Source organism: Hirundo rustica, chromosome Z (genome assembly GCF_015227805.2).
Source record: "Hirundo rustica isolate bHirRus1 chromosome Z, bHirRus1.pri.v3, whole genome shotgun sequence".
Classification (NCBI taxonomy): domain Eukaryota; kingdom Metazoa; phylum Chordata; class Aves; order Passeriformes; family Hirundinidae; genus Hirundo; species Hirundo rustica.
The window spans coordinates 49,670,446-49,684,040 of NC_053488.1; the positions used below are offsets into that span (position 1 = coordinate 49,670,446).

The window sequence follows — 13,595 nt, forward strand, 5'->3', positions numbered from 1 at the left end:
TTAGGAGAAATTTTAGTTAGAACATAACAATAGAATGCACAGATTTGAAATCAATCTAAAGATCCATCAAATCAAAATACCCACGTCTTTGCAAGCAGGCACCAGTCATTTTCTTTCAATAATTTCAGCATAGATTCAGTGCTGAATAAATATAACTTATGCTGTTTTGGGGTGGGATAGAGTGAATTTCTTTCATGGTGGCTAGTACTGGGCTATGGTTTGAACTTGTGCTGGAAATATTGTTGATAGCACAGGAATGTTTTTGTTATTGATGAGTAGGACTTGCACTGAGTGAAGGACTTTTCTGCTTCTCACCACACCTGTGAGCAGGCTGGAGGTGCATACGAAGTTAGGAGGGGACACAGCCAGGACAGCTGCTCTCAAGTGACCAAAGGCATGTTCTAGACCATATGACACGCTCCATATACAAAGCTAGGAGGAGAAGAAGGAAGAAAGAGGATGTTAGAGGGACAGCTCATGTCTTCCCAAGTTACACATGAGGGAGCCCTGCTCTTCTTGGAGTACTTGAACACCTACCCCTCCATGGGAAACAGTGAATTTATTCCTTGTTTTTCTTTGCTCGTGTGTGTTGCTTTTCCTGACCTATAAAATTATCTGTATTTCAACCCATGGGTTTTCTCACTTTTACTCCTTTGATTCTCTCTCCAGTTCCACTGTCATAAAGTGAGTGGCTCTGTGGGGCTTAGTTGCTGGCTGCGGTTAAACCTTGACAACTGCATACATATAAATGCTACTTTAACTAAAGAAGTAAGTAAACTACATACAGAGGTAATATTTTACTTCCACAAGGGGTATTTACAATTAAATGAAGGCAAATAATTCATATTTTCTACCAAAATTTAGTCTTTTTCATTTACTCTACAATTCCTCCTATGCCCCTGATGCCATAATTAACTGCTTGGTATGCAAAAAACACTGATATGTAATTGACCAGATACAGAGATTTTGACAATGTGCTCAATTACAATCTGTGATATTTCCCTTACTAGCAAACATGTATAAGAGCCTCTGAATGACAGACACCCTAATTATAAACTCAAAACCCCAGAATCTGATACTCACTATGCCTAAAGAATCTTCTTTCTACTAAATATGTGACCCTCTAACCTGGATTCCTTGGTCTATTTTTTCTTTGGAAAGGAGGACAATGACAGCAAACTCTTGTTTTTTATTGTTATGATAACTGTCAAGAACCTATAATCTTCCAAGAACAGTTGATTCTTCACATACACTTAGCTATTCAGTCTGAACTAGACGGATAGATACAAAACTTATTTGCAGTTTTCTCTCTGTAGACAGGCAAAGGATAATTACAGCTGCAACATGAGTTTGACATGAATCTGTGGCATTCCTGAAGGATCTTATGGTTGGAAAATTCCAAAAGTTTCTCAAGGGCTTGGCAATTGCTGGCATATAGAAAATTCAGGACATACCACCAGGAACTGTGGAGATATGGACATACTGGAGAAATTCCAGTGAAGGGACACAGACATGTTTATGGATATCTCCTGTTAGGAAAAACTGAGAAAGATATAACAATTCAGCCCAGAGAAGAGAAGGGTCAAATATATTTTCATCAATATACGAATACACGAAGGGAGGGTGCAAAGAGGAGGGGGAGCCAGACTCTTTTCAATGGTACTGAGAGGCAATGGGCACAACATGAAGGACAGGAAGTTCTCATTGAATGTCAGGAAAAATTTTTCACGGTGACCATGACTTGAGAACTGACACAGGCTAACAAAAGTGGTGTTGGAGTCTTCCTCATGGGAGATATAAAAAAATCCATATGGATAAAAAAGCCCATTCTGAGCAACTACCTGGAGGTGACTGTGACTGTGCATTAGCAGTAGAGGTGAACCATATGACCTTCAGAGTCTAGAGGCCCCTTCCAATCTCACCCATTCCGTTATTCTGTGAATCCTGTTTAGTATATTTTTCTATTTTAACAATGGCCCACTGAAATCTTTTAATGAGAAAATTGTTACATACAATTTTGTAATTTTTTAACCGTGGTTTCACTTTGCAACCTCTATGTAAAAGAGTGATTTGACAGGAGATACTCACAAAGAATTTCTTTTATCACTGTTTTCTTCTCATCTTTCTGACTGACAGGCAGTACTCCTAACCTTTTTTGGATCTGAATACTTTTTAAAGTAGAAATAGCTTTACCAGTTTTCTCCCACTGTACAGAATTATCTGTGAGAACTCTACAGCAGTAAGAAATCTGCTTATATTAGAAGAATCTAAAAATGTAGGTGCTCTTGCTTGCTTCTGATGCTTATTTTGATGCTTCTGAATCAAATAGTAATGACCATGATTACCAATTACCAGGATTGTTTTTCCCCAGCTCGAACTGACATCTCTTTATTCTTTGTTTTTCAATTTAGCTATTTATTTTTTTCATTCCCTACTATGACCATCAAAACATCATGATACTAATTGCTTAATGCTTCATGCACTTATGAAACATTTACCAGTTTTTTGATGACATGACATAACTTAAACAACAATGCAAAAAATATATAAAATTGGCTTTCTATTTTTGTACGTTCAGAACATAAAGGAAAAACTTAAAAATATCCAGGCATTGTTCCAGCCTGTTAACTATGTAAGTCACTACAATATGGAAAGGAATGTATCTCTTTCAATATATACACAGCTGATATCAAGAATATGAGTTGGGGGCCCTTTTAGGGATTCTGCCTTTATTGTTTATCTTCTTCCCCTTAAAATCCTATATTAGTACATCATCTTGAAAACCTTCTTAAAGCTTAGTATGTATGTAAATAATTTTTCTTAACTAAATGCAGTAAGGACATTGAAAGTTGTAGTTTAGAGGTGTTTGGTACTGTAATTTGTACCAGTGTCCAAATTAATAATTGGATGCAATAGTTTTTGTCATCCTAAGATATTCTACGAAAACAAATTTACTTATGTCAGATACAGAGCAGGAATAAAGATTCACATTATGATGGTTGTCAGACTTCTAGGCATTCTAGCAAGATAAAACATTGTGTATTAATGAACAAGGCATTTAATATATGCAATATATAGGGTTGAGGGTTCCATGAATAAACAGGTATACACTATTTAACATAAAAACAAATTCAATCTGTATGCTCTAGTAACACTAAAGAGTAACATAGCTAGACTATGTAGTTAAATATCAAGTGACAGACTTATAGAATATAGCCAATACACTTCCCAAAATCAAATAAGTCAGCTACTGAACTGCCTTTAAAAATGTTTGAGATAATACAATATCCTTGATACAGATAATTTTCAAGCTCTTCAGTAGTGAAAGAGTTTGGGTTTATTCTGTATTTTTTTGAGGTTACAACTCAGAAATAAGGAATAAGAAAATGCAACTCTAATCTGATCCTCTGTAATACTTTCTTTTACAAAGAAAGCACTTCTAAATATTTTGGGAGGAATCACTGGATCAGTCTTGGTGTAGTGTGAGAATTAAATACTTTTTTTTTTTTTTTTCCCTGAAGGTTGTCTAATTAACACAAAATCCTGGACAGAAAGGTAGTCTGTGCATTCAAAATAATTTAAAAATATAACCACTTAAAATTATCTTAGTGATATCTAAAATGTTCCTAGATGTGCTTCTCTGCCTTTTCCCAGAGCAGAAGCATCACCTCTTAAGACTTGAGGCTGATAGGACCGTTCAGTTTTACTTTGTGATTCTCCCAAGCCTAAAGGCCATACATGATCTGCAAGAAAAAAGAATCATGTCTATATTGATATATAGTATTTTTCTTCTGCCATAAATTCCTTGGTTGAAAATATCAATGGCTTTGGATAAAGGATAATCAATATGGGGAGGAGAAAAAAGGGGCTTTTTCAAAACTCACAGTGAGAGAAAGGTGACATCTTATTCTTAAAATGGACCAACAATTTGTGCATGTAAACCTGTCCAAAGGAAAAATGAGCAATAATATAATAATGAGGCCCTGGTGAGGAACACACATGGCAAAATGCCTATTTTAAAAGATAATATGTATTTTTAAAAAGAAATTTTCGAGGGACCCCTGCTTTTGGATATGGATCTCTGACTGGAGGATATTATTACCGGGTAAGAGTACACTAGACAAATTTTTATCACAACAAATCACTTTTAATTTACTAAAAGCCTATCCTTATAATTTTTATTATTTCTTGCCAAAACAACTACTGAATATGTTCTGGTGCATCGTGTAAATATATTGTTGTAGAAGTACACAGGATTCACAAAAAACACAAAGGCTTATTGCTATTGCCTTAGTACAGATGCCATTAAGACATATTGATATAACTAAGATATCAGCATGAAGAATGGCAGAATTCACCCAAATCTTGTCATAAACCTGTCCATTTGTAAGCCAAGAGAAGTATACTCTAGAGAATCTCAAATGATTTTTACTTAGGCAGCTGAGGCTTGCCCAAGTGACAAGAGATACTGAAAGAAAGAAAAGTGATTTTCAAACTGCAAAGCACATCAGCAGCAGTCTTTAACCACTTCAAATATAAGTTTCTTGATCCTTGATGGTGATCCCTTTCCTAACAAACCTTTCCTATTCTTAAGTGCATCAGCAATAAAGTTGCTGATTCAAATCCATCATGTATGAATTTATCTGTTACTTTACATCTATTTACCTCATACCTGTCATCAAGGAGTAAAAAAATCAAAACTTCATTGATGAAATTTGTCCTGGTTTGGGACAAATTTGGGAGAAAACCCTTGTAAAGGATCCCTCTAAGGAAGCAAACCCAAGTGACCCCTCCCTCCAACCGGTCCAGGACAAAAAACCTCTTTGGAGAAAAGTGGAAAAAACTATTTTACTAAACAAATGAAATGCATACAAGTATAAAGAATGAATAATATGAAACAATAAAACCTCTCCTTCTGAAGTGAGATGGCAAATTGAGAAAGTTCTTGCCGTGGGCGTAGTTTGGCTCTTTCTCTCAGTCTCTCCTCAGTCCCAGTCCCTCCGGCGCTGCTGGAAAATGCCGAGGTCCAGGCCCTGGTGAGCCGCAGGTGCAGCCCCCAGTGCTCCCCTGGGTTTTCAGTCTAGAGCAGATTTAAACAGTTCCAAGAAAAAGGAAATAAAAACAGTCCAGGGAACTTCTCTGCCCTAGCTAGCTGAAACTAACTAAAAGCAAAAAAAAAAAAAATCTCTGTCTTGCAGTCTCTCCAAGCCTCCGCCGAACACCCAGTCCGCAGAAGAATGTGGAGGAGTCAGGCAGTTTTCTCAAAACAAACTCCACACTTCTCCTTGCTCTTAAAACCAATTTTAAAAGCACAAGACTCAATATACAGCACAAACAAAACAGACAATTAAAAATACAAGCATCATACAGTTACCCTAAGACAAAATTATATTGGCTTTTTCTAAGGACTTTGCTTGCTATACTGCTGTCCTAGGGTGAGTTTATGATGTTTGTATCCCCAGCTGTCTGTTCTGTTTGTGCTGCATATTGTGTTCTGTACTTTTAAGACTGGTTTTGAGAGTGAAGCAGAGAAAGAAAAAGTGCCAAGTTTTTTTTGAGGAAAAACTGCCTGACTCCTACACACTTTCTCTGGATGGCGGTTCATCTGAGGCACGGACAAGCACCGGGACAGAGATCTCCTGTGCTTTTAGTTAGTTTTAGCTAGCTCGGGCAGAGAAGTTCCCTGGACTATTTTTTCCTTTTTCTTGGGACTGTTTAAACCTGTCCTGGACTGAAAAACCCAGAGGAGTACCGGGAGCTCACACCAGCCCCTGTGGCCCACTGGGGCCTGGACCTCCGGAGGAACTGATAAGAGACTGAGTGAGCTGAGCTACCCACAGCAGGGACTTTCTTAATTTACCATCTCACTTCAGAGCAACAGGAGGTTTTATTGTTTCATAGTATTCATTCTTTATTCTGTTGGGCACTTTGTAAAATAAATGTGGTTTTTTCCATTTTTCTCGAAGGAAGTTATTTTCCTGGACCGGTTGGGTGAGAGGCCATTTGGGTTTGCTTTCCAGAGGAACCACATTCAGAGGTTTCCTCCAAAATTTGCCCTAAACCAGGACAATCATCACTTAAAAAAACCCCCAAAAAACAAAAAACCAAACACACACACACACACACACACACAGAACCAACCAAACAAACAAAAAAACCCACAGAAAAAAAACCCCATATGTTTACAGACACTTTAAAGTGAGAATATATCGGCTGCATAAATGTGCCATTATTAGAAAATTACTTGTGTGCTCAATTGTCTTACTACCAGCAGAACATTGACCAGTATTCAAATGGCTGCTTGCATTTGCCACTGTCATTTTATTGCCATGCCACTATAATGTTTTTACATAGAAAACATAATATCGGTGTTAGAATAAACAATTTTACTGGAGCTCAAGAATGCACGTGTCTATATTGTCTAATGCATCTGAGACAAGAGTTAAGAACACTGCCCTTATCTCAGAATGATTTGGGTTGACAGAAAGTCTTCTAAAACAATGCAATTAAAAAAGAAAAAGATTATGCCAGTGATAAACAGCAAAGATGTACCCGTGGTATGACTTCCTGACTCTTATAATGAAATAAAAGAATACCAAACAAGATACTTACCCAGCTGAAAAAAGCACTGAGGTATTATTGTCATTCTAGTAGTAAGGTATATACCTAGTTGATTGAAAATTGCGTTCTTTTAGTGTTTCAAGAACTGAGTAACTCACAGGATAGGTATATGCCTAGCTTATATGTGATACCTTAATGCAGTAGTTTAATTTATAGATTAAGAAGCATGGTTTCAGTCAATATAGAGAATTTCTTGTGCTAAAGATGTCTAAATCAGACATCTTATAAAGATGTATTTTATTTTTGTTAGGTATCTCAATTTCTTTATTACTCTTTCAATATTTTTTAAATATATGGTATGCATTTATACCTACATACAAGTAGGCAACACAAATTTAGGATCAAATTTTCAAAATTTACGTACAAACTTGAAACAAATTCAGTGCATGCTTTCAGACATACTCTTTTAAAACTATGGTAAGCATGCTGTGGTAACCATGCTGTGGTAAGCATTTTTTCTGCTTTTCTCACAAAATCCCCTACTTTGTTCCTAGTATTTTGGAGTTTTTTGTTGTTGCTCCCTTTTATCCTATCATTCTAATGCTCCACTTTTCCTTGTTTTTGAGCTGTTGAACGTTACAAAAAATTCTATTAAAATAATTACAGCAATAGAAGTCTACAATTCCCATGACTTTTCCCTCTATGGGTCTTGTCTAGACAGATGGAAGTGCAAATTTTCATGATCTGCCACTATCCCCTTATTTGTTTTATTATGCTCAAATATTTATTCTTATCTCACTTTAGACCACACGCTTTCTACTCTTTAGATCAAACAGCAATTGTAAAGACTTCTGTGTAAAACCCGTCCTTTAAAGTGAGCTATCACTGCTCCTGAATTATATAAGTTCTCTTTCATCTGAAAGAGATTAGAATGACACAATAAAGACAAATTACTGTTAATATGCCTAGAATGTATTTTGCCCCCTTCCAATTAAAAATCAAACAGGAAAGAATTCATTGACTAGAAAACCCTGAATGGGAAAAATTCTTCATGTATTTGACATAAAGTAGTTTTAGAAATTATTCTGCCACATCATTAATTCTTCCACTGTTCATACAACATCATGCCACACTAAAGTATAGTCTTTATATTATTTATATAATCTTTACATATATACAGCATAATCCTTTACATACTCATTTTCAGTTTCTGAAGTTAGTATATATTTACCATTTTCTGATATGACGTATTCGTATTATCTTTGGGGTGTTGAGATATGTTGTCCTTGGGTCACAACAACTGCATGCACTATCACAGGCAGGGGGTAGAGTGGCTGGAAATCTGCCTGCTGGAAAAGGACCTGGAGGAGCTGGTCAATGCCAGCTGACCACAAGCCATCTGTACCCAGGTGGCCAAGATGGACAAGAACATCCTGGTTTGAATCAGCATAGGAAGGCCAGGAGGACCATGGCAGTGACCATCCCCCTGTGCTGGCTCTGGTGTGAGCCATCCTTGACTGATGGATTCAGTTGTCAGCCTCTCATGACAAGAAAGGCATTGAGGCGCTGGAATGATGAAATGAAGGCATTGATGAATGCTGTAATGTCCAAGTAAGGACAACAGAGCTGGGGAAGGATCTGGAGCACAAGTCTGATGAGGAGCAACTGAAGAAGATGGGGATGTTTAGTCTGGAGAAAAAAAGGTTCAGTTGCTCTCTTCAACTGCCTGAGAGGAGGTTGTAGTCAGGGAGGTGTTGGTCACTTCTTCCAGGCAGGCTGTTAAAGGAAAAGGAGAAATGGCCCTAAATTGCACCAGAGGAGGTTTAGGGAAAACATCTTCACTGAAAGGCTGGTCAGGGATTGAGACTTGCTGCTGAGTGAATTGGTTGAACTGACATCCCTGACAGTGCTCAAAAAAAGCCTGCTGATGTGGCAGTGGATATGGCTTAATGGTGGAAATTGTGGTGCTGAGTTAACAGTTTGTTAACCTGGATGCCAGGTGTCCACCTGGACTGGATGCCTGATGCCCACCGAAGCATTTCTCTCACTCCCCTTCTTCACCTGGACAGGATATACATCAGGCACTTTACAAAAACATTGGTACAACCTAGAAAACTATACAGCCATCTACATTGCTATATGCTTTGCTCTATGACTGTCCCCTGTCACAACAGATGTGAATAGAGAGCCAGAGCGCCACAATCCCTTTTACTAAAGTAATTTAGGGCTGCAGATTCTGAATTTTACTATAATGAATGAGGAGCAGTACAGGGGATGGTAGTGAAATTATGTATCCTCTGAGGAAATTCACGTTAAAGTCTGACGTATTTCTTCTTTTAAGATTGAAGGGCTATTATACCTATTTTGGACAAGCTGAATTTTGCCAAACTGCAGCAATGTAAAGCATCCAATACACAGACATCTAAAGCAGCTAGATGGAACATATGTCTTGCTAATAAGCAAATAGAAAACAAGCAAATAGAAAATAAGTTAAACGTCTGGGTTTTTTTCCTTAGAATTATTTACAAGGCTCTGTTTTTGTTCAAAACTTTTGATAGAGAAGTCCAGGCCATCATAGTTATTTCTCTATTTTTATTCAACAGGTCTGAATTGTGCTGACTTCAGTTTTTGTTACATGGAACTTATAAAATCATGGCAGTCATGGCTTATTTAACATCTGCAATGCAAGAGACAAGTACCAAATTTTTCAAATACTAAGTATCATACAACTGAGGGAGGTTTATTCTGAAAAGCTTTATTTTATATTTTATATCGTTTTATTGTTAACACCATTGAGTTGTCACATGGCATATAAATCTTCCATTCTAATACAGATCCTGTGACCTTACAACTGTCAGTACCTTTAAAAAATATGAGGATAATAAAATTATCCTCATAATTTTTCCCCAATAAGTTCACAGCCTCACTTTCAGTAGAGTACTCCTCATCCTCTAAACTCTCCTTCCTCTAAGGTTTTTTTTTTTTCTTTTTTTCTTTTTTGGTCATTTTTGCCTGGGAGAGAATTCATCAAAAGCTTCTGAAGGCTCCTTTATGCTTTCAAAGCAAAAGCAATATCCTTTATGCCTACCCATACCCTCGTTAAAAAAAAAAAAAAACAAAAAAAAAAACAAACAAAAAAAAAACAACCACCAAAACAAACAAAAAAAACCACCACCACCACCCTTCTTTAATTAATTAATTTGCTTCTTAATTAAAATCTTCTTGATTGTACTTATCTCACAGTAATAAATAAATGCTTTTCAGGACAATCCTCAAATGAATGTAGTTACATAAGCATTTGTGTAATTATTATAGAACAATTCAGTTAATTATTAATTATCAGAAGCCAGATCTCAAGCTTTGTGAAATTTTACATTGTTTCAATTACTATACACTAAAATATTGATGTAAAGTGAACTTACCTGCTTTAGAAGGGCAGATGGGAAAGAAATGATACTGTAGAAATGAGGATGTACCAGTACACAAAGCTGGAAGAAATGGACAACACACAATTCAGGAAATCTTTAATCAGAAAATGTTCAAACTCAGCTAAGTTGTGCCAAGGGCTATTCAAGGCTGTGAACTGGTATTTAAGGTGTGCAGAATCTTCTCACCATGCTAAATTAGTAGTTTTTTAAAACTGAAATTCCTATACTGAATACCTTAAACATTTTTTGTACAGTATACTGAAAGTGTGATTTTTGTACCAGTAGCAATATACTTATACTTCATCCAATCACATTAATATTTCTACAACAGCTTCTGTGTTTTGTGGTAAGTTACACAAAGAGTGTAGTTGTTTATGTTGTCTTTTTCCAATAAAATGGATGAAAACTTCCACAAAAGAGCCCTAAGTATTTTTTAGTTAAAAAGCATCCCATGCCAAAAGGTAGTTGAGTGATGGGCCTACAAATGCACCTCTCAATTTTTTAGTATGCTATTTTTCCTAAGAAGGACTAATTCAGTTGTTGATTCAAATGACAAAATTTGTAAATGTATTTAGCAAAACAACCCCTAACAAACCACACCAAAAACTCCACACCACAATGTAGTGGTTTTAATTTAATAAAACTGGGCAGAAACACTAATTAATGTAGGGGTTTTAGTGTTAATATTATTGTGGGAGGGAGAGATTAGGAGAAAAATAAACAAAGCAGGCTTAAGCTTAAAAATGAACAACAACAAAAAAAGTTTTTATTAACACACACTAAAAAAATAGAAGAAAAAAAACCCCTAAAATAGAATGAAACTTTAAAAACACGCTTCTTTCTTCTTACAAACTATTAACTTTCTTATTAAACAACATAGAAAGACACAACTTAGGATTTTCAGTCAGTTTTACTACTTAGACATGACTACACATTATTTTAGGAGACAAGTCCTTCTAAGATCTTTCATGAAGAAGTTTGCTACAAGACAAAATAGTCCAGTGCTGTCACACATCTGCTGCCGCCCAGAGTTTTCACAGACTGTGATGTTCTATCTGCAGAGCTTCTCAGTGTATTTGGGCTATTATTTACGAATACTTCTTCTGATCTAAAATTATCTTTGTCTCAAAAGGCTGAGATGTCCTTTTCTGACCCAGGAGCGGGGGTTTTCAAAGTTCCCAAATAAATCTCTATTACACCAGTCCTTAATTTTGATTAGAATAGCATTCAACCTAAAAATAATACTAAGAACGCTGCAAAGAGCAGTTCATAATTTACCTTAGAAGAGTCCAGTTAAAAATGTCCACTTCTTTAATCCTATTCCAATATTATTAGTTCTTTCACTCCTCATCTAACTGACTTCATGCAGTGTCTGTTTCACGTACCTTTTGTTTTCTTCTTTCTCTCAAGGAAGAATTGTGCTTTAAAAGTTCTGTGTTGCTAAGAAAGGGTTAATTTTTTTTTGCCCGGGCTTGCAAAGCCACGTGCACATGCTGAACTGGTAAAAGGAAACCGGCAAATGTCCTTTTTTCCACCCTCGGTCTTATCTAAGGCAGTCCAGCTCAGAGTTGTTACGGAACTGCAGGCTTGCTCTCTCCGCTGCCAGCGGTGATTAAGCTGGGCCATGTTCTGGCCCCTTCTGCCGTGGTCTGAGCACATGGCCCCGCACTGCCGAGCTGCAGCTGCCCCTCTCCCCTGCCAGCAAGCGAGGGAAAGAGGCTCAGCCAGCCCCAGCCTTCCCCACTGCCCGTGCAGGCAGCGGCCCCCAGACCCCGGCCAGGCCCGGCCCGGCCGCCCAGAGAGGCAGCAGAGCCCGACCCAGCCGGGCCTAGCCCGGACTACCTTGTTACCTCATGGCAGATCACCGAAGCAAGAGAGTGGGCAGTCTCAGCAGATCAGTTTTAAATGTTCCTTCCAAAGTCGCACTGACAGTTCTTATGAGTCAATTTAGCCGCCAATATCCCAGCCTGCTTTCTGTTAAGTCCTTGTCCTCCTCCCCCCAACCTACGTCACGGTTAGGGCAGGGAAAAACACATTTTACATTTTTCTATATCTAGAGAACAAAATTGTGTTAACCTGTGATACAGAACAAAAATATAACTTGTGCTGTCATTACCATAATCATTTTTTTTACGTATTTAGCAAAAACATACAGTCTATTTTTTCTGCTATTTTGTATTATTTACATATGGCTTTCCTATCTCCCTCATGGGCATTTGAGATAATAGATTAGTTCTGTATGCCAATAATCCTGATCTGCCATTTCTAATATTAGAAGAAAGTGCAAATAAAATTGCCTAACTTAAATGTCAGGTACCCTAATTTAGATTGACAGTGAAATAGTAGTGATTTGGTATGAGGGTGTGTCTGCATGCAGGTGAAGTTATATATTATCACTTTCTTTCAGTGTAGAAGAAATAATTACAATAGTTTTACATTTGGAAAAATAATTTTCAGTATGATACCCCAAAATTGAAGAAGGGCTATGTCTGTGATCAGTGAGTCCCTTTTTGAATTTTAAATTAGCGTTGCAAAACTCTGTGGAATTATTGTGATATGTTTCAGTGTAAAAGAAATTCCAGCTGGAACTGAGGTAAAACTCCATGACTTAAGTTTTCTTGGGATGATGCCATAGTGCCATGACTCCCACAGTGCCACTGTGGGAGGAGGAAAAGCAAGTAAACATAAGAAAAAGGAAGAGGAGTGAAGCAGTGTGCAAAATCTCCAGGAAATTAAATCATAACATTTACTGTGATGGAATACCTTAACATACATTAATGAAGTTGATGAAAACTTTATGAAGTCTTCAAGACAGATCATGAAACAATTTTGGAACAATGTTGTCCTAGGTATTTGTAAAGGTTTAGTACAACTGTTATGGTGCCCTTAAGTTAAATCTTTACAATTGTTACATGTTGTCCTAAACAACAGAAAAACCTAAACAAAATACTTCCCATCTTACATTAGCAGAGTGTGGATCAGAACTTCTGTATATGATTTTGATTAATCACTGTTTTGAAGTGAGGTTTGTTTTTTTTTTTTTTCCTAAAATGAAGAGACCTTTTCATTTTATGTGTAAACACCAAATACAGTGTCATTCTTCATGTAACTGCATGGCACAGAAAAAATTAACCTCTTTTAACAGTGAATTTTGAATTTCCACTGTCCATCACACAACACTTCCTCATGGCTTTGTTCTTCAATATAACTGTTCAATGCTAATTAGAATAATAATTAGCATTCCTCCTTGATTATACTTCTTTGTTATGCTTTTGGTTTTGTATTCATTTTTCCACTAGTGTTTTCTGGTGCACTCTAGGGTCTCCAAAGATGGACTAGATTATTTTCACTTGCACAATTAGATCTAGAAAAAAGTAGCCCACTGGATACGTGAATTGTACAAGTAGTTTAACTCACATGAATCTCACTCCTTCAATATATTTCCACTTTGGATGTACAGAAGGGAATTAGAAGCTGGAGAGGAACCCCTGCAAAAAGCAAGTGAGTGTTCTGGTCAATGGCAAGTTGGATTTGCGTCAGCAGTGTCCTGGCAGCCAGAAAGGTAACCATGTCCAGGGGACATCAGGCACAGTATCACCAACCAGG

General features: G+C 37.1%; 1 long non-coding RNA gene across 1 annotated transcript; it reads right to left on the reverse strand.

Annotated features, from left to right (window-relative positions):
• Nucleotides 1-7,796: 7,796 nt before the first annotated feature.
• Nucleotides 7,797-11,971, reverse strand: LOC120765719 (uncharacterized). The gene is made up of 3 exons (XR_005704498.2): nt 11,840-11,971; nt 9,984-10,049; nt 7,797-8,337 (listed from the first exon to the last, which is right to left on the reverse strand). It is a non-coding gene; the product is annotated as an uncharacterized LOC120765719 (long non-coding RNA).
• Nucleotides 11,972-13,595: the final 1,624 nt, after the last annotated feature.